Consider the following 16,664-nt stretch of genomic DNA (forward strand, 5'->3'; position numbering starts at 1 on the left):
ACTTATATTCTATGACTTATCTTCAACTCCATATAAGAGGTATTTCAAGCAGCAGATTCTGCTTACGGCCATACCAGCCTGGATGCACCCGATCTCGTCTGATCTCGGAAGCTAAGCAGGGTCGGGCCTGGTTTGTACTTGGATGGGAGACCGCCTGGGAATATCAGGTGCTGTAAGCTTTTTCAACCAGCAGAGAGCGCTCTCGCTTAATCTACCCACACATATTTCAACGTGGTAACAGCGACAGCTCACGTCCTAAAGTGTTTTGCACATGGTTAAGGCACTTTAACTCCAACAAATAAAACCAACAAATCAATGACTTATATGCTATGACTTATCTTCAACTCCATATAAGAGGTATTTCAAGCTGCAGCTTCTGCTTACGGCCATACCAGCCTGGATGCGCCCGATCTCGTCTGATCTCGGAAGCTAAGCAGGGTCGGGCCTGGTTAGTACTTGGATGGGAGACCGCCTGGGAATACCAGGTGCTGTAAGCTTTTTCAACCAGCAGAGAGCGCTCTCGCTTAATCTACCCACACATATTTCAACGTGGTAACAGCGACAGCTCACGTCCTAAAGTGTTTTTCACATGGTTAAGGCACTTTAACTCCAACAAATATGCGCTTCTAAATTATTATCACCAACAAATCAATGACTTATATTATATGACTTATCTTCAACTCCATATAAGAGGTATTTCAAGCTGCAGCTTCAGCTTATGGCCATACCAGCCTGGATGCGCCCGATCTCGTCTGATCTCGGAAGCTAAGCAGGGTCAGGCCTGGTTAGGACTTGGATGGGAGACCGCCTGGGAATATCAGGTGCTGTAAGCTTTTTCAACCAGCAGAGAGCGCTCTCGCTTAATCTACCCACACATATTTCAACGTGGTAACAGCGACAGCTCACGTCCTAAAGTGTTTTGCACATGGTTAAGGCACTTTAACTCCAACAAATAAAACCAACAAATCGCTGACTTATATTCTATGACTTATCTTCAACTCCATATAAGAGGTATTTCAAGCAGCAGATTCTGCTTACGGCCATACCAGCCTGGATGCGCCCGATCTCGTCTGATCTCGGAAGCTAAGCAGGGTCGGGCCTGGTTAGTACTTGGATGGGAGACCGCCTGGGAATATCAGGTGCTGTAAGCTTTTTCAACCAGCAGAGAGCGCTCTCGCTTAATCTACCCACACATATTTCAACGTGGTAACAGCGACAGCTCACGTCCTAAAGGGTTTTGCACATGGTTAAGGCACTTTAACTCCAACAAATAAAACCAACAAATCAATGACTTATATGCTATGACTTATCTTCAACTCCATATAAGAGGTATTTCAAGCTGCGGCTTCTGCTTACGGCCATACCAGCCTGGATGCGCCCGATCTCGTCTGATCTCGGAAGCTAAGCAGGTTCGGGCCTGGTTAGTACTTGGATGGGAGACCGCCTGGGAATACCAGGTGCTGTAAGCTTTTTCAACCAGCAGAGAGCGCTCTCGCTTAATCTACCCACACATATTTCAACGTGGTAACAGCGACAGCTCACGTCCTAAAGTGTTTTTCACATGGTTAAGGCACTTTAACTCCAACAAATATGCGCTTCTAAATTATTATCACCAACAAATCAATGACTTATATTATATGACTTATCTTCAACTCCATATAAGAAGTATTTCAAGCTGCAGCTTCACCTTATGGCCATACCAGCCTGGATGCGCCCGATCTCGTCTGATCTCGGAAGCTAAGCAGGGTCAGGCCTGGTTAGGACTTGGATGGGAGACCGCCTGGGAATATCAGGTGCTGTAAGCTTTTTCAACCAGCAGAGAGCGCTCTCGCTTAATCTACCCACACATATTTCAACGTGGTAACAGCGACAGCTCACGTCCTAAAGTGTTTTGCACATGGCTAAGGCACTTTAACTCCAACAAATAAAACCAACAAATCAATGACTTATATTCTATGACTTATCTTCAACTCCATATAAGAGGTATTTCAAGCAGCAGCTTCTGCTTACGGCCATACCAGCCTGGATGCGCCCGATCTCGTCTGATCTCGGAAGCTAAGCAGGGTCGGGCCTGGTTAGTACCTGGATGGGAGACCGCCTGGGAATACCAGGTGCTGTAAGCTTTTTCAACCAGCAGAGAGCGCTCTCGCTTAATCTACCCACAAATATTTCAACGTGGTAAGAGCGACAGCTCACGTCCAAAAGTGTTTTGCACATGGTTAAGGCACTTTAACTCCAACAAATAAGCGCTTCTAAATTATTATCACCAACAAATCAATGACTTATATTATATGACTTATCTTCAACTCCATATAAGAAGTATTTCAAGCTGCAGCTTCACCTTATGGCCATACCAGCCTGGATGCGCCCGATCTCGTCTGATCTCGGAAGCTAAGCAGGGTTGGGCCTGGTTAGTACTTGGATGGGAGACCGCCTGGGAATACCAGGTGCTGTAAGAATTTTCAACCAGCAGAGAGCGCCCTCGCTTAATCTACCCACACATATTTCAACGTGGTAACAGCGACAGCTCACGTCCAAAAGTGTTTTTCACATGGTTAAGGCACTTTAACTCCAACAAATAAGCGCTTCTAAATTATTATCACCAACAAATCAATGACTTGTATTATATGACTTATCTTCAACTCCATATAAGAAGTATTTCAAGCTGCAGCTTCAGCTTATGGCTATACCAGCCTGGATGCGCCCGATCTCGTCTGATCTCGGAAGCTAAGCAGGGTCGGGCCTGGTTAGTACTTGGATGGGAGACCGCCTGGGAATACCAGGTGCTGTAAGCTTTTTCAACCAGCAGAGAGCGCTCTCGCTTAATCTACCCACACATATTTCAACGTGGTAAGAGCGACAGCTCACGTCCAAAAGTGTTAGGCACATGGTTAAGGCACTTTAACTCCAACAAATAAGCGCTTCTAAATTATTATCACCAACAAATCAATGACTTGTATTATATGACTTATCTTCAACTCCATATAAGAAGTATTTCAAGCTGCAGCTTCAGCTTATGGCTATACCAGCCTGGATGCGCCCGATCTCGTCTGATCTCGGAAGCTAAGCAGGGTCGGGCCTGGTTAGTACTTGGATGGGAGACCGCCTGGGAATACCAGGTGCTGTAAGCTTTTTCAACCAGCAGAGAGCGCTCTCGCTTAATCTACCCACACATATTTCAACGTGGTAAGAGCGACAGCTCACGTCCAAAAGTGTTAGGCACATGGTTAAGGCACTTTAACTCCAACAAATAAAACCAACAAATCAATGACTTATATTCTATGACTTATCTTCAACTCCATATAAGAGGTATTTCAAGCTGCAGCTTCTGCTTATGGCCATACCAGCCTGGATGCGCCCGATCTCGTCTGATCTCGGAAGCTAAGCAGGGTCGGGCCTGGTTAGTACTTAAATGGGAGACCGCCTGGGAATACCAGGTGCTGTAAGCTTTTTCAACCAGCAGAGAGCGCTCTCGCTTAATCTACCCACACATATTTCAACGTGGTAAGAGCGACAGCTCACGTCCAAAAGTGTTTTTCACATGGTTAAGGCACTTTAACTCCAACAAATAAAACCAACAAATCAAGGACTTATATGCTATGACTTATCTTCAACTCCATATAAGAGGTATTTCAAGCTGCAGCTTCTGCTTACGGCCATACCAGCCTGGATGCGCCCGATCTCGTCTGATCTCGGAAGCTAAGCAGGGTCGGGCCTGGTTAGTACTTGGATGGGAGACCGCCTGGGAATACCAGGTGCTGTAAGCTTTCTCAACCAGCAGAGAGCGCTCTCGCTTAATCTACCCACACATATTTCAACGTGGTAACAGCGACAGCTCACGTCCTAAAGTGTTTTTCACATGGTTAAGGCACTTTAACTCCAACAAATAAGTGCTTCTAAATTATTATCACCAACAAATCAATGACTTATATTATATGACTTATCTTCAACTCCATATAAGAGGTATTTCAAGCAGCAGCTTCTGCTTACGGCCATACCAGCCTGGATGCGCCCGATCTCGTCTGATCTCGGAAGCTAAGCAGGGTCGGGCCTGGTTAGTACTTGGATGGGAGACCGCCTGGGAATACCAGGTGCTGTAAGCATTTTCAACCAGCAGAGAGCGCTCTCGCTTAATCTACCCACACATATTTCAACGTGGTAACAGCGACAGCTCACGTCCTAAAGTGTTTTGCACATGGTTAAGGCACTTTAACTCCAACAAATAAGCGCTTCTAAATTATTATCACCAACAAATCAATGACTTGTATTATATACTTATCTTCAACTCCATATAAGAAGTATTTCAAGCTGCAGCTTCAGCTTACGGCCATACCAGCCTGGATGCGCCCGATCTCGTCTGATCTCGGAAGCTAAGCAGGGTCGGGCCTGGTTAGTACTTGGATGGGAGACCGCCTGGGAATACCAGGTGCTGTAAGCATTTTCAACCAGCAGAGAGCGCTCTCGCTTAATCTACCCACACATATTTCAATGTGGTAACAGCAACAGCTCACGTCCTAAAGTGTTTTGCACATGGTTAAGGCACTTTAACTCCAACAAATAAAACCAACAAATCAATGACTTATATTCTATGACTTATCTTCAACTCCATATAAGAGGTATTTCAAGCTGCAGCTTCTGCTTACGGCCATACCAGCCTGGATGCACCCGATCTCGTCTGATCTCGGAAGCTAAGCAGGGTCGGGCCTGGTTAGTACTTGGATGGGAGACCGCCTGGGGATACCAGGTGCTGTAAGCTTTTTCAACCAGCAGAGAGCGCTCTCGCTTAATCTACCCACACATATTTCAACGTGGTAACAGGGACAGCTCACGTCCTAAAGTGTTTTGCACATGGTTAAGGCACTTTAACTCCAACAAATAAGCGCTTCTAAATTATTATCACCAACAAATCAATGACTTATATGCTATGACTTATCTTCAACTCCATATAAGAGGTATTTCAAGCTGCAGCTTCTGCTTACGGCCATACCAACCTGGATGCGCCCGATCTCGTCTGATCTCGGAAGCTAAGCAGGGTCGGGCCTGGTTAGTACTTGGATGGGAGACCGCCTGGGAATACCAGGTGCTGTAAGCTTTTTCAACCAGCAGAGAGCGCTCTCGCTTAATCTACCCACACATATTTCAACGTGGTAACAGCGACAGCTCACGTCCTAAAGTGTTTTTCACATGGTTAAGGCACTTTAACTCCAACAAATATGCGCTTCTAAATTATTATCACCAACAAATCAATGACTTATATTATATGACTTATCTTCAACTCCATATAAGAGGTATTTCAAGCTGCAGCTTCAGCTTATGGCCATACCAGCCTGGATGCGCCCGATCTCGTCTGATCTCGGAAGCTAAGCAGGGTCAGGCCTGGTTAGGACTTGGATGGGAGACCGCCTGGGAATATCAGGTGCTGTAAGCTTTTTCAACCAGCAGAGAGCGCTCTCGCTTAATCTACCCACACATATTTCAACGTGGTAACAGCGACAGCTCACGTCCTAAAGTGTTTTGCACATGGTTAAGGCACTTTAACTCCAACAAATAAAACCAACAAATCGCTGACTTATATTCTATGACTTATCTTCAACTCCATATAAGAGGTATTTCAAGCAGCAGATTCTGCTTACGGCCATACCAGCCTGGATGCGCCCGATCTCGTCTGATCTCGGAAGCTAAGCAGGGTCGGGCCTGGTTAGTACTTGGATGGGAGACCGCCTGGGAATATCAGGTGCTGTAAGCTTTTTCAACCAGCAGAGAGCGCTCTCGCTTAATCTACCCACACATATTTCAACGTGGTAACAGCGACAGCTCACGTCCTAAAGTGTTTTGCACATGGTTAAGGCACTTTAACTCCAACAAATAAAACCAACAAATCAATGACTTATATGCTATGACTTATCTTCAACTCCATATAAGAGGTATTTCAAGCTGCAGCTTCTGCTTACGGCCATACCAGCCTGGATGCGCCCGATCTCGTCTGATCTCGGAAGCTAAGCAGGGTCGGGCCTGGTTAGTACTTGGATGGGAGACCGCCTGGGAATACCAGGTGCTGTAAGCTTTTTCAACCAGCAGAGAGCGCTCTCGCTTAATCTACCCACACATATTTCAACGTGGTAACAGCGACAGCTCACGTCCTAAAGTGTTTTTCACATGGTTAAGGCACTTTAACTCCAACAAATATGCGCTTCTAAATTATTATCACCAACAAATCAATGACTTATATTATATGACTTATCTTCAACTCCATATAAGAGGTATTTCAAGCTGCAGCTTCAGCTTATGGCCATACCAGCCTGGATGCGCCCGATCTCGTCTGATCTCGGAAGCTAAGCAGGGTCAGGCCTGGTTAGGACTTGGATGGGAGACCGCCTGGGAATATCAGGTGCTGTAAGCTTTTTCAACCAGCAGAGAGCGCTCTCGCTTAATCTACCCACACATATTTCAACGTGGTAACAGCGACAGCTCACGTCCTAAAGTGTTTTGCACATGGTTAAGGCACTTTAACTCCAACAAATAAAACCAACAAATCGCTGACTTATATTCTATGACTTATCTTCAACTCCATATAAGAGGTATTTCAAGCAGCAGATTCTGCTTACGGCCATACCAGCCTGGATGCGCCCGATCTCGTCTGATCTCGGAAGCTAAGCAGGGTCGGGCCTGGTTAGTACTTGGATGGGAGACCGCCTGGGAATATCAGGTGCTGTAAGCTTTTTCAACCAGCAGAGAGCGCTCTCGCTTAATCTACCCACACATATTCCAACGTGGTAACAGCGACAGCTCACGTCCTAAAGGGTTTTGCACATGGTTAAGGCACTTTAACTCCAACAAATAAAACCAACAAATCAATGACTTATATGCTATGACTTATCTTCAACTCCATATAAGAGGTATTTCAAGCTGCGGCTTCTGCTTACGGCCATACCAGCCTGGATGCGCCCGATCTCGTCTGATCTCGGAAGCTAAGCAGGTTCGGGCCTGGTTAGTACTTGGATGGGAGACCGCCTGGGAATACCAGGTGCTGTAAGCTTTTTCAACCAGCAGAGAGCGCTCTCGCTTAATCTACCCACACATATTTCAACGTGGTAACAGCGACAGCTCACGTCCTAAAGTGTTTTTCACATGGTTAAGGCACTTTAACTCCAACAAATATGCGCTTCTAAATTATTATCACCAACAAATCAATGACTTATATTATATGACTTATCTTCAACTCCATATAAGAAGTATTTCAAGCTGCAGCTTCACCTTATGGCCATACCAGCCTGGATGCGCCCGATCTCGTCTGATCTCGGAAGCTAAGCAGGGTCAGGCCTGGTTAGGACTTGGATGGGAGACCGCCTGGGAATATCAGGTGCTGTAAGCTTTTTCAACCAGCAGAGAGCGCTCTCGCTTAATCTACCCACACATATTTCAACGTGGTAACAGCGACAGCTCACGTCCTAAAGTGTTTTGCACATGGCTAAGGCACTTTAACTCCAACAAATAAAACCAACAAATCAATGACTTATATTCTATGACTTATCTTCAACTCCATATAAGAGGTATTTCAAGCAGCAGCTTCTGCTTACGGCCATACCAGCCTGGATGCGCCCGATCTCGTCTGATCTCGGAAGCTAAGCAGGGTCGGGCCTGGTTAGTACCTGGATGGGAGACCGCCTGGGAATACCAGGTGCTGTAAGCTTTTTCAACCAGCAGAGAGCGCTCTCGCTTAATCTACCCACAAATATTTCAACGTGGTAAGAGCGACAGCTCACGTCCAAAAGTGTTTTGCACATGGTTAAGGCACTTTAACTCCAACAAATAAGCGCTTCTAAATTATTATCACCAACAAATCAATGACTTATATTATATGACTTATCTTCAACTCCATATAAGAAGTATTTCAAGCTGCAGTTTCACCTTATGGCCATACCAGCCTGGATGCGCCCGATCTCGTCTGATCTCGGAAGCTAAGCAGGGTTGGGCCTGGTTAGTACTTGGATGGGAGACCGCCTGGGAATACCAGGTGCTGTAAGAATTTTCAACCAGCAGAGAGCGCCCTCGCTTAATCTACCCACACATATTTCAACGTGGTAACAGCGACAGCTCACGTCCAAAAGTGTTTTTCACATGGTTAAGGCACTTTAACTCCAACAAATAAGCGCTTCTAAATTATTATCACCAACAAATCAATGACTTGTATTATATGACTTATCTTCAACTCCATATAAGAAGTATTTCAAGCTGCAGCTTCAGCTTATGGCTATACCAGCCTGGATGCGCCCGATCTCGTCTGATCTCGGAAGCTAAGCAGGGTCGGGCCTGGTTAGTACTTGGATGGGAGACCGCCTGGGAATACCAGGTGCTGTAAGCTTTTTCAACCAGCAGAGAGCGCTCTCGCTTAATCTACCCACACATATTTCAACGTGGTAAGAGCGACAGCTCACGTCCAAAAGTGTTAGGCACATGGTTAAGGCACTTTAACTCCAACAAATAAGCGCTTCTAAATTATTATCACCAACAAATCAATGACTTGTATTATATGACTTATCTTCAACTCCATATAAGAAGTATTTCAAGCTGCAGCTTCAGCTTATGGCTATACCAGCCTGGATGCGCCCGATCTCGTCTGATCTCGGAAGCTAAGCAGGGTCGGGCCTGGTTAGTACTTGGATGGGAGACCGCCTGGGAATACCAGGTGCTGTAAGCTTTTTCAACCAGCAGAGAGCGCTCTCGCTTAATCTACCCACACATATTTCAACGTGGTAAGAGCGACAGCTCACGTCCAAAAGTGTTAGGCACATGGTTAAGGCACTTTAACTCCAACAAATAAAACCAACAAATCAATGACTTATATTCTATGACTTATCTTCAACTCCATATAAGAGGTATTTCAAGCTGCAGCTTCTGCTTATGGCCATACCAGCCTGGATGCGCCCGATCTCGTCTGATCTCGGAAGCTAAGCAGGGTCGGGCCTGGTTAGTACTTGGATGGGAGACCGCCTGGGAATACCAGGTGCTGTAAGCTTTTTCAACCAGCAGAGAGCGCTCTCGCTTAATCTACCCACACATATTTCAATGTGGTAACAGCGACAGCTCACGTCCAAAAGTGTTTTTCACATGGTTAAGGCACTTTAACTCCAACAAATAAGCGCTTCTAAATTATTATCACCAACAAATCAATGACTTGTATTATATGACTTATCTTCAACTCCATATAAGAAGTATTTCAAGCTGCAGCTTCAGCTTATGGCCATACCAGCCTGGATGCGCCCGATCTCGTCTGATCTCGGAAGCTAAGCAGGGTAGGGCCTGGTTAGTACTTGGATGGGAGACCGCCTGGGAATACCAGGTGCTGTAAGCATTTTCAACCAGCAGAGAGCGCTCTCGCTTAATCTACCCACACATATTTCAACGTGGTAACAGTAACAGCTCACGTCCTAAAGTGTTTTGCACATGGTTAAGGCACTTTAACTCCAACAAATAAAACCAACAAATCAATGACTTATATTCTATGACTTATCTTCAACTCCATATAAGAAGTATTTCAAGCTGCAGCTTCACCTTATGGCCATACCAGCCTGGATGCGCCCGATCTCGTCTGATCTCGGAAGCTAAGCAGGGTTGGGCCTGGTTAGTACTTGGATGGGAGACCGCCTGGGAATACCAGGTGCTGTAAGAATTTTCAACCAGCAGAGAGCGCCCTCGCTTAATCTACCCACACATATTTCAACGTGGTAACAGCGACAGCTCACGTCCAAAAGTGTTTTTCACATGGTTAAGGCACTTTAACTCCAACAAATAAGCGCTTCTAAATTATTATCACCAACAAATCAATGACTTGTATTATATGACTTATCTTCAACTCCATATAAGAAGTATTTCAAGCTGCAGCTTCAGCTTATGGCTATACCAGCCTGGATGCGCCCGATCTCGTCTGATCTCGGAAGCTAAGCAGGGTCGGGCCTGGTTAGTACTTGGATGGGAGACCGCCTGGGAATACCAGGTGCTGTAAGCTTTTTCAACCAGCAGAGAGCGCTCTCGCTTAATCTACCCACACATATTTCAACGTGGTAAGAGCGACAGCTCACGTCCAAAAGTGTTAGGCACATGGTTAAGGCACTTTAACTCCAACAAATAAGCGCTTCTAAATTATTATCACCAACAAATCAATGACTTGTATTATATGACTTATCTTCAACTCCATATAAGAAGTATTTCAAGCTGCAGCTTCAGCTTATGGCTATACCAGCCTGGATGCGCCCGATCTCGTCTGATCTCGGAAGCTAAGCAGGGTCGGGCCTGGTTAGTACTTGGATGGGAGACCGCCTGGGAATACCAGGTGCTGTAAGCTTTTTCAACCAGCAGAGAGCGCTCTCGCTTAATCTACCCACACATATTTCAACGTGGTAAGAGCGACAGCTCACGTCCAAAAGTGTTAGGCACATGGTTAAGGCACTTTAACTCCAACAAATAAAACCAACAAATCAATGACTTATATTGTATGACTTATCTTCAACTCCATATAAGAGGTATTTCAAGCTGCAGCTTCTGCTTATGGCCATACCAGCCTGGATGCGCCCGATCTCGTCTGATCTCGGAAGCTAAGCAGGGTCGGGCCTGGTTAGTACTTGGATGGGAGACCGCCTGGGAATACCAGGTGCTGTAAGTTTTTTCAACCAGCAGAGAGCGCTCTCGCTTAATCTACCCACACATATTTCAACGTGGTAACAGCGACAGCTCACGTCCAAAAGTGTTTTTCACATGGTTAAGGCACTTTAACTCCAACAAATAAGCGCTTCTAAATTATTATCACCAACAAATCAATGACTTGTATTATATGACTTATCTTCAACTCCATATAAGAAGTATTTCAAGCTGCAGCTTCAGCTTATGGCCATACCAGCCTGGATGCGCCCGATCTCGTCTGATCTCGGAAGCTAAGCAGGGTAGGGCCTGGTTAGTACTTGGATGGGAGACCGCCTGGGAATACCGGGTGCTGTAAGCATTTTCAACCAGCAGAGAGCGCTCTCGCTTAATCTACCCACACATATTTCAACGTGGTAACAGCAACAGCTCACGTCCTAAAGTGTTTTGCACATGGTTAAGGCACTTTAACTCCAACAAATAAAACCAACAAATCAATGACTTATATTCTATGACTTATCTTCAACTCCATATAAGAGGTATTTCAAGCTGCAGCTTCTGCTTACGGCCATACCAGCCTGGATGCGCCCGATCTCGTCTGATCTCGGAAGCTAAGCAGGGTCGGGCCTGGTTAGTACTTAAATGGGAGACCGCCTGGGAATACCAGGTGCTGTAAGCTTTTTCAACCAGCAGAGAGCGCTCTCGCTTAATCTACCCACACATATTTCAACGTGGTAAGAGCGACAGCTCACGTCCAAAAGTGTTTTTCACATGGTTAAGGCACTTTAACTCCAACAAATAAAACCAACAAATCAAGGACTTATATGCTATGACTTATCTTCAACTCCATATAAGAGGTATTTCAAGCTGCAGCTTCTGCTTACGGCCATACCAGCCTGGATGCGCCCGATCTCGTCTGATCTCGGAAGCTAAGCAGGGTCGGGCCTGGTTAGTACTTGGATGGGAGACCGCCTGGGAATACCAGGTGCTGTAAGCTTTCTCAACCAGCAGAGAGCGCTCTCGCTTAATCTACCCACACATATTTCAACGTGGCGACAGCTCACGTCCTAAAGTGTTTTTCACATGGTTAAGGCACTTTAACTCCAACAAATAAGTGCTTCTAAATTATTATCACCAACAAATCAATGACTTATATTATATGACTTATCTTCAACTCCATATAAGAGGTATTTCAAGCAGCAGCTTCTGCTTACGGCCATACCAGCCTGGATGCGCCCGATCTCGTCTGATCTCGGAAGCTAAGCAGGGTCGGGCCTGGTTAGTACTTGGATGGGAGACCGCCTGGGAATACCAGGTGCTGTAAGCATTTTCAACCAGCAGAGAGCGCTCTCGCTTAATCTACCCACACATATTTCAACGTGGTAACAGCGACAGCTCACGTCCTAAAGTGTTTTGCACATGGTTAAGGCACTTTAACTCCAACAAATAAGCGCTTCTAAATTATTATCACCAACAAATCAATGACTTGTATTATATACTTATCTTCAACTCCATATAAGAAGTATTTCAAGCTGCAGCTTCAGCTTACGGCCATACCAGCCTGGATGCGCCCGATCTCGTCTGATCTCGGAAGCTAAGCAGGGTCGGGCCTGGTTAGTACTTGGATGGGAGACCGCCTGGGAATACCAGGTGCTGTAAGCATTTTCAACCAGCAGAGAGCGCTCTCGCTTAATCTACCCACACATATTTCAACGTGGTAACAGCAACAGCTCACGTCCTAAAGTGTTTTGCACATGGTTAAGGCACTTTAACTCCAACAAATAAAACCAACAAATCAATGACTTATATTCTATGACTTATCTTCAACTCCATATAAGAGGTATTTCAAGCTGCAGCTTCTGCTTACGGCCATACCAGCCTGGATGCACCCGATCTCGTCTGATCTCGGAAGCTAAGCAGGGTCGGGCCTGGTTAGTACTTGGATGGGAGACCGCCTGGGGATACCAGGTGCTGTAAGCTTTTTCAACCAGCAGAGAGCGCTCTCGCTTAATCTACCCACACATATTTCAACGTGGTAACAGCGACAGCTCACGTCCTAAAGTGTTTTGCACATGGTTAAGGCACTTTAACTCCAACAAATAAGCGCTTCTAAATTATTATCACCAACAAATCAATGACTTATATGCTATGACTTATCTTCAACTCCATATAAGAGGTATTTCAAGCTGCAGCTTCTGCTTACGGCCATACCAGCCTGGATGCGCCCGATCTCGTCTGATCTCGGAAGCTAAGCAGGGTCGGGCCTGGTTAGTACTTGGATGGGAGACCGCCTGGGAATACCAGGTGCTGTAAGCTTTTTCAACCAGCAGAGAGCGCTCTCGCTTAATCTACCCACACATATTTCAACGTGGTAACAGCGACAGCTCACGTCCTAAAGTGTTTTTCACATGGTTAAGGCACTTTAACTCCAACAAATATGCGCTTCTAAATTATTATCACCAACAAATCAATGACTTATATTATATGACTTATCTTCAACTCCATATAAGAGGTATTTCAAGCTGCAGCTTCAGCTTATGGCCATACCAGCCTGGATGCGCCCGATCTCGTCTGATCTCGGAAGCTAAGCAGGGTCAGGCCTGGTTAGGACTTGGATGGGAGACCGCCTGGGAATATCAGGTGCTGTAAGCTTTTTCAACCAGCAGAGAGCGCTCTCGCTTAATCTACCCACACATATTTCAACGTGGTAACAGCGACAGCTCACGTCCTAAAGTGTTTTGCACATGGTTAAGGCACTTTAACTCCAACAAATAAAACCAACAAATCGCTGACTTATATTCTATGACTTATCTTCAACTCCATATAAGAGGTATTTCAAGCAGCAGATTCTGCTTACGGCCATACCAGCCTGGATGCGCCCGATCTCGTCTGATCTCGGAAGCTAAGCAGGGTCGGGCCTGGTTAGTACTTGGATGGGAGACCGCCTGGGAATATCAGGTGCTGTAAGCTTTTTCAACCAGCAGAGAGCGCTCTCGCTTAATCTACCCACACATATTTCAACGTGGTAACAGCGACAGCTCACGTCCTAAAGGGTTTTGCACATGGTTAAGGCACTTTAACTCCAACAAATAAAACCAACAAATCAATGACTTATATGCTATGACTTATCTTCAACTCCATATAAGAGGTATTTCAAGCTGCAGCTTCTGCTTACGGCCATACCAGCCTGGATGCGCCCGATCTCATCTGATCTCGGAAGCTAAGCAGGGTCGGGCCTGGTTAGTACTTGGATGGGAGACCGCCAGGAATACCAGGTGCTGTAAGCTTTTTCAACCAGCAGAGAGCGCTCTCGCTTAATCTACCCACACATATTTCAACGTGGTAACAGCGACAGCTCACGTCCTAAAGTGTTTTTCACATGGTTAAGGCACTTTAACTCCAACAAATATGCGCTTCTAAATTATTATCACCAACAAATCAATGACTTATATTATATGACTTATCTTCAACTCCATATAAGAGGTATTTCAAGCTGCAGCTTCAGCTTATGGCCATACCAGCCTGGATGCGCCCGATCTCGTCTGATCTCGGAAGCTAAGCAGGGTCAGGCCTGGTTAGGACTTGGATGGGAAACCGCCTGGGAATACCAGGTGCTGTAAGCTTTTTCAACCAGCAGAGAGTGCTCTCGCTTAATCTACCCACACATATTTCAACGTGGTAACAGCGACAGCTCACGTCCTAAACTGTTTTGCACATGGTTAGGGCACTTTAACTCCAACAAATAAGCGCTTCTAAATTATTATCACCAACAAATCAATGACTTATATTATATGACTTATCTTCAACTCCATACAAGAGGTATTTCAAGCTGCAGCTTCTGCTTACGGCCATACCAGCCTGGATGCGCCCGATCTCGTCTGATCTCGGAAGCTAAGCAGGGTCGGGCCTGGTTAGTACTTGGATGGGAGACCGCCTGGGAATACCAGGTGCTGTAAGCTTTTTCAACCAGCAGAGAGCGCTCTCGCTTAATCTACCCACACAAATTTCAACGTGGTAACAGCGACAGCTCACGTCCTAAAGTGTTTTGCACATGGTTAAGGCACTTTAACTCCAACAAATAAGCGCTTCTAAATTATTATCACCAACAAATCAATGACTTGTATTATATACTTATCTTCAACTCCATATAAGAGGTATTTCAAGCTGCAGCTTCTGCTTACGGCCATACCAGCCTGGATGCGCCCGATCTCGTCTGATCTCGGAAGCTAAGCAGGGTCGGGCCTGGTTAGTACTTGGATGGGAGACCGCCTGGGAATACCAGGTGCTGTAAGCTTTTTCAACCAGCAGAGAGCGCTCTCGCTTAATCTACCCACACATATTTCAACGTGGTAACAGCGACAGCTCACGTCCTAAAGTGTTTTGCACATGGTTAAGGCACTTTAACTCCAACAAATAAAACCAACGGATCAATGACTTATATTCTATGACTTATCTTCAACTCCATATAAGAGGTATTTCAAGCTGCAGCTTCTGCTTACGGCCATACCAGCCTGGATGAGCCCGATCTCGTCTGATCTCGGAAGCTAAGCAGGGTCGGGCCTGGTTAGTACTTGGATGGGAAACCGCCTGGGAATACCAGGTGCTGTAAGCTTTTTCAACCAGCAGAGAGCGCTCTCGCTTAATCTACACACACATATTTCAACGTGGTAACAGCGACAGCTCACGTCCTAAAGTGTTTTGCACATGGTTAAGGCACTTTAACTCCAACAAATAAAACCAACAAATCAATGACTTATATTCTATGACTTATCTTCAACTCCCTATAAGAGGTATTTCAAGCTGCAGCTTCTGCTTACGGCCATACCAGCCTGGATGCGCCCGATCTCGTCTGATCTCGGAAGCTAAGCAGGGTCGGGCCTGGTTAGTACTTGGATGGGAGACCGCCTGGGAATACCAGGTGCTGTAAGCTTTTTCAACCAGCAGAGAGCGCTCTCGCTTAATCTACCCACACATATTTCAACGTGGTAACAGCGACAGCTCACGTCCTAAAGTGTTTTGCACATGGTTAAGGCACTTTAACTCCAACAAATAAAACCAACAAATCAATGACTTATATTCTATGACTTATCTTCAACTCCATATAAGAGGTATTTCAAGCTGCAGCTTCTGCTTACGGCCATACAAGCCTGGATGCGCCCGATCTCGTCTGATCTCGGAAGCTAAGCAGGGTCGGGCCTGGTTAGTACTTGGTTGGGAGACCGCCTGGGAATACCAGGTGCTGTAAGCTTTTTCAACCAGCAGAGAGCGCTCTCGCTTAATCTACCCACACATATTTCAACGTGGTAACAGCGACAGCTCACGTCCTAAAGTGTTTTGCACATGGTTAAGGCACTTTAACTCCAACAAATAAGCGCTTCTAAATTATTATCACCAACAAATCAATGACTTATATTATATGACTTATCTTCAACTCCATATAAGAGGTATTTCAAGCTGCAGCTTCAGCTCACGGCCATACCAGCGTGGATGTGCCCGATCTCGTCTGATCTCGGAAGCTAAGCAGGGTCGGGCCTGGTTAGTACTTGGATGGGAGACCGCCTGGGAATACCAGGTGCTGTAAGCATTTTCAACCAGCAGAGAACGCTCTCGCTTAATCTACCCACACATATTTCAACGTGGTAACAGCGACAGCTCACGTCCTAAAGTGTTTTGCACATGGTTAAGGCACTTTAACTCCAACAAATAAAACCAACAAATCAATGACTTATATTCTATGACTTATCTTCAACTCCATACAAGAGGTATTTCAAGCTGCAGCTTCTGCTTACGGCCATACCAGCCTGGATGCGCCCGATCTCGTCTGATCTCGGAAGCTAAGCAGGGTCGGGCCTGGTTAGTACTTGGATGGGAGACCGCCTGGGAATACCAGGTGCTGTAAGCTTTTTCAACCAGCAGAGAGCGCTCTCGCTTAATCTACCCACACAAATTTCAACGTGGTAACAGCGACAGCTCACGTCCTAAAGTGTTTTGCACATGGTTAAGGCACTTTAACTCCAACAAATAAGCGC

General features: G+C 45.7%; 49 non-coding genes and 2 pseudogenes across 49 annotated transcripts; all 51 read left to right on the forward strand.

Annotated features, from left to right (window-relative positions):
- The first annotated feature begins 60 nt into the window (after positions 1–60).
- On the forward strand, positions 61–179 carry LOC133431677 (5S ribosomal RNA). The gene has a single exon (XR_009776017.1). It is a non-coding gene; the product is annotated as a 5S ribosomal RNA (ribosomal RNA).
- A 199-nt stretch (positions 180–378) lies between these two features.
- LOC133431504 (5S ribosomal RNA) lies at positions 379–497 on the forward strand. Its single transcript, XR_009775854.1, has one exon. It is a non-coding gene; the product is annotated as a 5S ribosomal RNA (ribosomal RNA).
- A 217-nt stretch (positions 498–714) lies between these two features.
- Positions 715–833, forward strand: LOC133431427 (5S ribosomal RNA). The gene has a single exon (XR_009775811.1). It is a non-coding gene; the product is annotated as a 5S ribosomal RNA (ribosomal RNA).
- Positions 834–1,032: 199 nt separating this feature from the next.
- Positions 1,033–1,151, forward strand: LOC133431651 (5S ribosomal RNA). Its single transcript, XR_009775993.1, has one exon. It is a non-coding gene; the product is annotated as a 5S ribosomal RNA (ribosomal RNA).
- Positions 1,152–1,350: 199 nt separating this feature from the next.
- Positions 1,351–1,469, forward strand: LOC133431329 (5S ribosomal RNA). The gene has a single exon (XR_009775716.1). It is a non-coding gene; the product is annotated as a 5S ribosomal RNA (ribosomal RNA).
- Positions 1,470–1,686: 217 nt separating this feature from the next.
- Positions 1,687–1,805, forward strand: LOC133431470 (5S ribosomal RNA; annotated as a pseudogene).
- A 199-nt stretch (positions 1,806–2,004) lies between these two features.
- On the forward strand, positions 2,005–2,123 carry LOC133431564 (5S ribosomal RNA). Its single transcript, XR_009775911.1, has one exon. It is a non-coding gene; the product is annotated as a 5S ribosomal RNA (ribosomal RNA).
- A 217-nt stretch (positions 2,124–2,340) lies between these two features.
- Positions 2,341–2,459, forward strand: LOC133431838 (5S ribosomal RNA). The gene has a single exon (XR_009776169.1). It is a non-coding gene; the product is annotated as a 5S ribosomal RNA (ribosomal RNA).
- Positions 2,460–2,676: 217 nt separating this feature from the next.
- LOC133431728 (5S ribosomal RNA) lies at positions 2,677–2,795 on the forward strand. Its single transcript, XR_009776066.1, has one exon. It is a non-coding gene; the product is annotated as a 5S ribosomal RNA (ribosomal RNA).
- A 217-nt stretch (positions 2,796–3,012) lies between these two features.
- LOC133431730 (5S ribosomal RNA) lies at positions 3,013–3,131 on the forward strand. Its single transcript, XR_009776067.1, has one exon. It is a non-coding gene; the product is annotated as a 5S ribosomal RNA (ribosomal RNA).
- A 199-nt stretch (positions 3,132–3,330) lies between these two features.
- On the forward strand, positions 3,331–3,449 carry LOC133431813 (5S ribosomal RNA). The gene has a single exon (XR_009776146.1). It is a non-coding gene; the product is annotated as a 5S ribosomal RNA (ribosomal RNA).
- A 199-nt stretch (positions 3,450–3,648) lies between these two features.
- Positions 3,649–3,767, forward strand: LOC133431505 (5S ribosomal RNA). Its single transcript, XR_009775855.1, has one exon. It is a non-coding gene; the product is annotated as a 5S ribosomal RNA (ribosomal RNA).
- A 217-nt stretch (positions 3,768–3,984) lies between these two features.
- Positions 3,985–4,103, forward strand: LOC133431593 (5S ribosomal RNA). The gene has a single exon (XR_009775938.1). It is a non-coding gene; the product is annotated as a 5S ribosomal RNA (ribosomal RNA).
- Positions 4,104–4,319: 216 nt separating this feature from the next.
- On the forward strand, positions 4,320–4,438 carry LOC133431594 (5S ribosomal RNA). Its single transcript, XR_009775939.1, has one exon. It is a non-coding gene; the product is annotated as a 5S ribosomal RNA (ribosomal RNA).
- Positions 4,439–4,637: 199 nt separating this feature from the next.
- LOC133431710 (5S ribosomal RNA) lies at positions 4,638–4,756 on the forward strand. The gene has a single exon (XR_009776048.1). It is a non-coding gene; the product is annotated as a 5S ribosomal RNA (ribosomal RNA).
- A 217-nt stretch (positions 4,757–4,973) lies between these two features.
- On the forward strand, positions 4,974–5,092 carry LOC133431708 (5S ribosomal RNA). Its single transcript, XR_009776046.1, has one exon. It is a non-coding gene; the product is annotated as a 5S ribosomal RNA (ribosomal RNA).
- Positions 5,093–5,309: 217 nt separating this feature from the next.
- LOC133431428 (5S ribosomal RNA) lies at positions 5,310–5,428 on the forward strand. The gene has a single exon (XR_009775812.1). It is a non-coding gene; the product is annotated as a 5S ribosomal RNA (ribosomal RNA).
- Positions 5,429–5,627: 199 nt separating this feature from the next.
- Positions 5,628–5,746, forward strand: LOC133431652 (5S ribosomal RNA). Its single transcript, XR_009775994.1, has one exon. It is a non-coding gene; the product is annotated as a 5S ribosomal RNA (ribosomal RNA).
- Positions 5,747–5,945: 199 nt separating this feature from the next.
- Positions 5,946–6,064, forward strand: LOC133431506 (5S ribosomal RNA). The gene has a single exon (XR_009775856.1). It is a non-coding gene; the product is annotated as a 5S ribosomal RNA (ribosomal RNA).
- Positions 6,065–6,281: 217 nt separating this feature from the next.
- On the forward strand, positions 6,282–6,400 carry LOC133431429 (5S ribosomal RNA). The gene has a single exon (XR_009775813.1). It is a non-coding gene; the product is annotated as a 5S ribosomal RNA (ribosomal RNA).
- Positions 6,401–6,599: 199 nt separating this feature from the next.
- LOC133431653 (5S ribosomal RNA) lies at positions 6,600–6,718 on the forward strand. Its single transcript, XR_009775995.1, has one exon. It is a non-coding gene; the product is annotated as a 5S ribosomal RNA (ribosomal RNA).
- A 199-nt stretch (positions 6,719–6,917) lies between these two features.
- LOC133431443 (5S ribosomal RNA) lies at positions 6,918–7,036 on the forward strand. The gene has a single exon (XR_009775827.1). It is a non-coding gene; the product is annotated as a 5S ribosomal RNA (ribosomal RNA).
- A 217-nt stretch (positions 7,037–7,253) lies between these two features.
- LOC133431471 (5S ribosomal RNA) lies at positions 7,254–7,372 on the forward strand (annotated as a pseudogene).
- Positions 7,373–7,571: 199 nt separating this feature from the next.
- On the forward strand, positions 7,572–7,690 carry LOC133431567 (5S ribosomal RNA). The gene has a single exon (XR_009775913.1). It is a non-coding gene; the product is annotated as a 5S ribosomal RNA (ribosomal RNA).
- Positions 7,691–7,907: 217 nt separating this feature from the next.
- On the forward strand, positions 7,908–8,026 carry LOC133431839 (5S ribosomal RNA). Its single transcript, XR_009776170.1, has one exon. It is a non-coding gene; the product is annotated as a 5S ribosomal RNA (ribosomal RNA).
- A 217-nt stretch (positions 8,027–8,243) lies between these two features.
- On the forward strand, positions 8,244–8,362 carry LOC133431732 (5S ribosomal RNA). The gene has a single exon (XR_009776069.1). It is a non-coding gene; the product is annotated as a 5S ribosomal RNA (ribosomal RNA).
- Positions 8,363–8,579: 217 nt separating this feature from the next.
- On the forward strand, positions 8,580–8,698 carry LOC133431733 (5S ribosomal RNA). Its single transcript, XR_009776070.1, has one exon. It is a non-coding gene; the product is annotated as a 5S ribosomal RNA (ribosomal RNA).
- A 199-nt stretch (positions 8,699–8,897) lies between these two features.
- Positions 8,898–9,016, forward strand: LOC133431627 (5S ribosomal RNA). Its single transcript, XR_009775970.1, has one exon. It is a non-coding gene; the product is annotated as a 5S ribosomal RNA (ribosomal RNA).
- Positions 9,017–9,233: 217 nt separating this feature from the next.
- LOC133431622 (5S ribosomal RNA) lies at positions 9,234–9,352 on the forward strand. The gene has a single exon (XR_009775966.1). It is a non-coding gene; the product is annotated as a 5S ribosomal RNA (ribosomal RNA).
- Positions 9,353–9,551: 199 nt separating this feature from the next.
- LOC133431840 (5S ribosomal RNA) lies at positions 9,552–9,670 on the forward strand. The gene has a single exon (XR_009776171.1). It is a non-coding gene; the product is annotated as a 5S ribosomal RNA (ribosomal RNA).
- A 217-nt stretch (positions 9,671–9,887) lies between these two features.
- On the forward strand, positions 9,888–10,006 carry LOC133431734 (5S ribosomal RNA). Its single transcript, XR_009776071.1, has one exon. It is a non-coding gene; the product is annotated as a 5S ribosomal RNA (ribosomal RNA).
- Positions 10,007–10,223: 217 nt separating this feature from the next.
- Positions 10,224–10,342, forward strand: LOC133431735 (5S ribosomal RNA). The gene has a single exon (XR_009776072.1). It is a non-coding gene; the product is annotated as a 5S ribosomal RNA (ribosomal RNA).
- Positions 10,343–10,541: 199 nt separating this feature from the next.
- Positions 10,542–10,660, forward strand: LOC133431750 (5S ribosomal RNA). Its single transcript, XR_009776087.1, has one exon. It is a non-coding gene; the product is annotated as a 5S ribosomal RNA (ribosomal RNA).
- A 217-nt stretch (positions 10,661–10,877) lies between these two features.
- Positions 10,878–10,996, forward strand: LOC133431689 (5S ribosomal RNA). The gene has a single exon (XR_009776028.1). It is a non-coding gene; the product is annotated as a 5S ribosomal RNA (ribosomal RNA).
- A 199-nt stretch (positions 10,997–11,195) lies between these two features.
- On the forward strand, positions 11,196–11,314 carry LOC133431697 (5S ribosomal RNA). The gene has a single exon (XR_009776036.1). It is a non-coding gene; the product is annotated as a 5S ribosomal RNA (ribosomal RNA).
- Positions 11,315–11,513: 199 nt separating this feature from the next.
- On the forward strand, positions 11,514–11,632 carry LOC133431508 (5S ribosomal RNA). The gene has a single exon (XR_009775858.1). It is a non-coding gene; the product is annotated as a 5S ribosomal RNA (ribosomal RNA).
- A 211-nt stretch (positions 11,633–11,843) lies between these two features.
- On the forward strand, positions 11,844–11,962 carry LOC133431595 (5S ribosomal RNA). Its single transcript, XR_009775940.1, has one exon. It is a non-coding gene; the product is annotated as a 5S ribosomal RNA (ribosomal RNA).
- Positions 11,963–12,178: 216 nt separating this feature from the next.
- On the forward strand, positions 12,179–12,297 carry LOC133431596 (5S ribosomal RNA). The gene has a single exon (XR_009775941.1). It is a non-coding gene; the product is annotated as a 5S ribosomal RNA (ribosomal RNA).
- A 199-nt stretch (positions 12,298–12,496) lies between these two features.
- Positions 12,497–12,615, forward strand: LOC133431711 (5S ribosomal RNA). The gene has a single exon (XR_009776049.1). It is a non-coding gene; the product is annotated as a 5S ribosomal RNA (ribosomal RNA).
- Positions 12,616–12,832: 217 nt separating this feature from the next.
- Positions 12,833–12,951, forward strand: LOC133431509 (5S ribosomal RNA). Its single transcript, XR_009775859.1, has one exon. It is a non-coding gene; the product is annotated as a 5S ribosomal RNA (ribosomal RNA).
- A 217-nt stretch (positions 12,952–13,168) lies between these two features.
- On the forward strand, positions 13,169–13,287 carry LOC133431430 (5S ribosomal RNA). The gene has a single exon (XR_009775814.1). It is a non-coding gene; the product is annotated as a 5S ribosomal RNA (ribosomal RNA).
- Positions 13,288–13,486: 199 nt separating this feature from the next.
- LOC133431654 (5S ribosomal RNA) lies at positions 13,487–13,605 on the forward strand. The gene has a single exon (XR_009775996.1). It is a non-coding gene; the product is annotated as a 5S ribosomal RNA (ribosomal RNA).
- A 199-nt stretch (positions 13,606–13,804) lies between these two features.
- LOC133431980 (5S ribosomal RNA) lies at positions 13,805–13,922 on the forward strand. Its single transcript, XR_009776305.1, has one exon. It is a non-coding gene; the product is annotated as a 5S ribosomal RNA (ribosomal RNA).
- Positions 13,923–14,139: 217 nt separating this feature from the next.
- Positions 14,140–14,258, forward strand: LOC133431434 (5S ribosomal RNA). Its single transcript, XR_009775818.1, has one exon. It is a non-coding gene; the product is annotated as a 5S ribosomal RNA (ribosomal RNA).
- A 217-nt stretch (positions 14,259–14,475) lies between these two features.
- LOC133431510 (5S ribosomal RNA) lies at positions 14,476–14,594 on the forward strand. Its single transcript, XR_009775860.1, has one exon. It is a non-coding gene; the product is annotated as a 5S ribosomal RNA (ribosomal RNA).
- Positions 14,595–14,810: 216 nt separating this feature from the next.
- On the forward strand, positions 14,811–14,929 carry LOC133431511 (5S ribosomal RNA). The gene has a single exon (XR_009775861.1). It is a non-coding gene; the product is annotated as a 5S ribosomal RNA (ribosomal RNA).
- A 199-nt stretch (positions 14,930–15,128) lies between these two features.
- Positions 15,129–15,247, forward strand: LOC133431918 (5S ribosomal RNA). Its single transcript, XR_009776246.1, has one exon. It is a non-coding gene; the product is annotated as a 5S ribosomal RNA (ribosomal RNA).
- A 199-nt stretch (positions 15,248–15,446) lies between these two features.
- Positions 15,447–15,565, forward strand: LOC133431512 (5S ribosomal RNA). The gene has a single exon (XR_009775862.1). It is a non-coding gene; the product is annotated as a 5S ribosomal RNA (ribosomal RNA).
- Positions 15,566–15,764: 199 nt separating this feature from the next.
- Positions 15,765–15,883, forward strand: LOC133431951 (5S ribosomal RNA). Its single transcript, XR_009776277.1, has one exon. It is a non-coding gene; the product is annotated as a 5S ribosomal RNA (ribosomal RNA).
- A 217-nt stretch (positions 15,884–16,100) lies between these two features.
- LOC133431349 (5S ribosomal RNA) lies at positions 16,101–16,219 on the forward strand. The gene has a single exon (XR_009775736.1). It is a non-coding gene; the product is annotated as a 5S ribosomal RNA (ribosomal RNA).
- Positions 16,220–16,418: 199 nt separating this feature from the next.
- Positions 16,419–16,537, forward strand: LOC133431513 (5S ribosomal RNA). Its single transcript, XR_009775863.1, has one exon. It is a non-coding gene; the product is annotated as a 5S ribosomal RNA (ribosomal RNA).
- Positions 16,538–16,664: the final 127 nt, after the last annotated feature.

The sequence above is a fragment of the Cololabis saira genome, unplaced genomic scaffold (genome assembly GCF_033807715.1).
Source record: "Cololabis saira isolate AMF1-May2022 unplaced genomic scaffold, fColSai1.1 scf041, whole genome shotgun sequence".
In the NCBI taxonomy this organism is placed as follows: domain Eukaryota; kingdom Metazoa; phylum Chordata; class Actinopteri; order Beloniformes; family Belonidae; genus Cololabis; species Cololabis saira.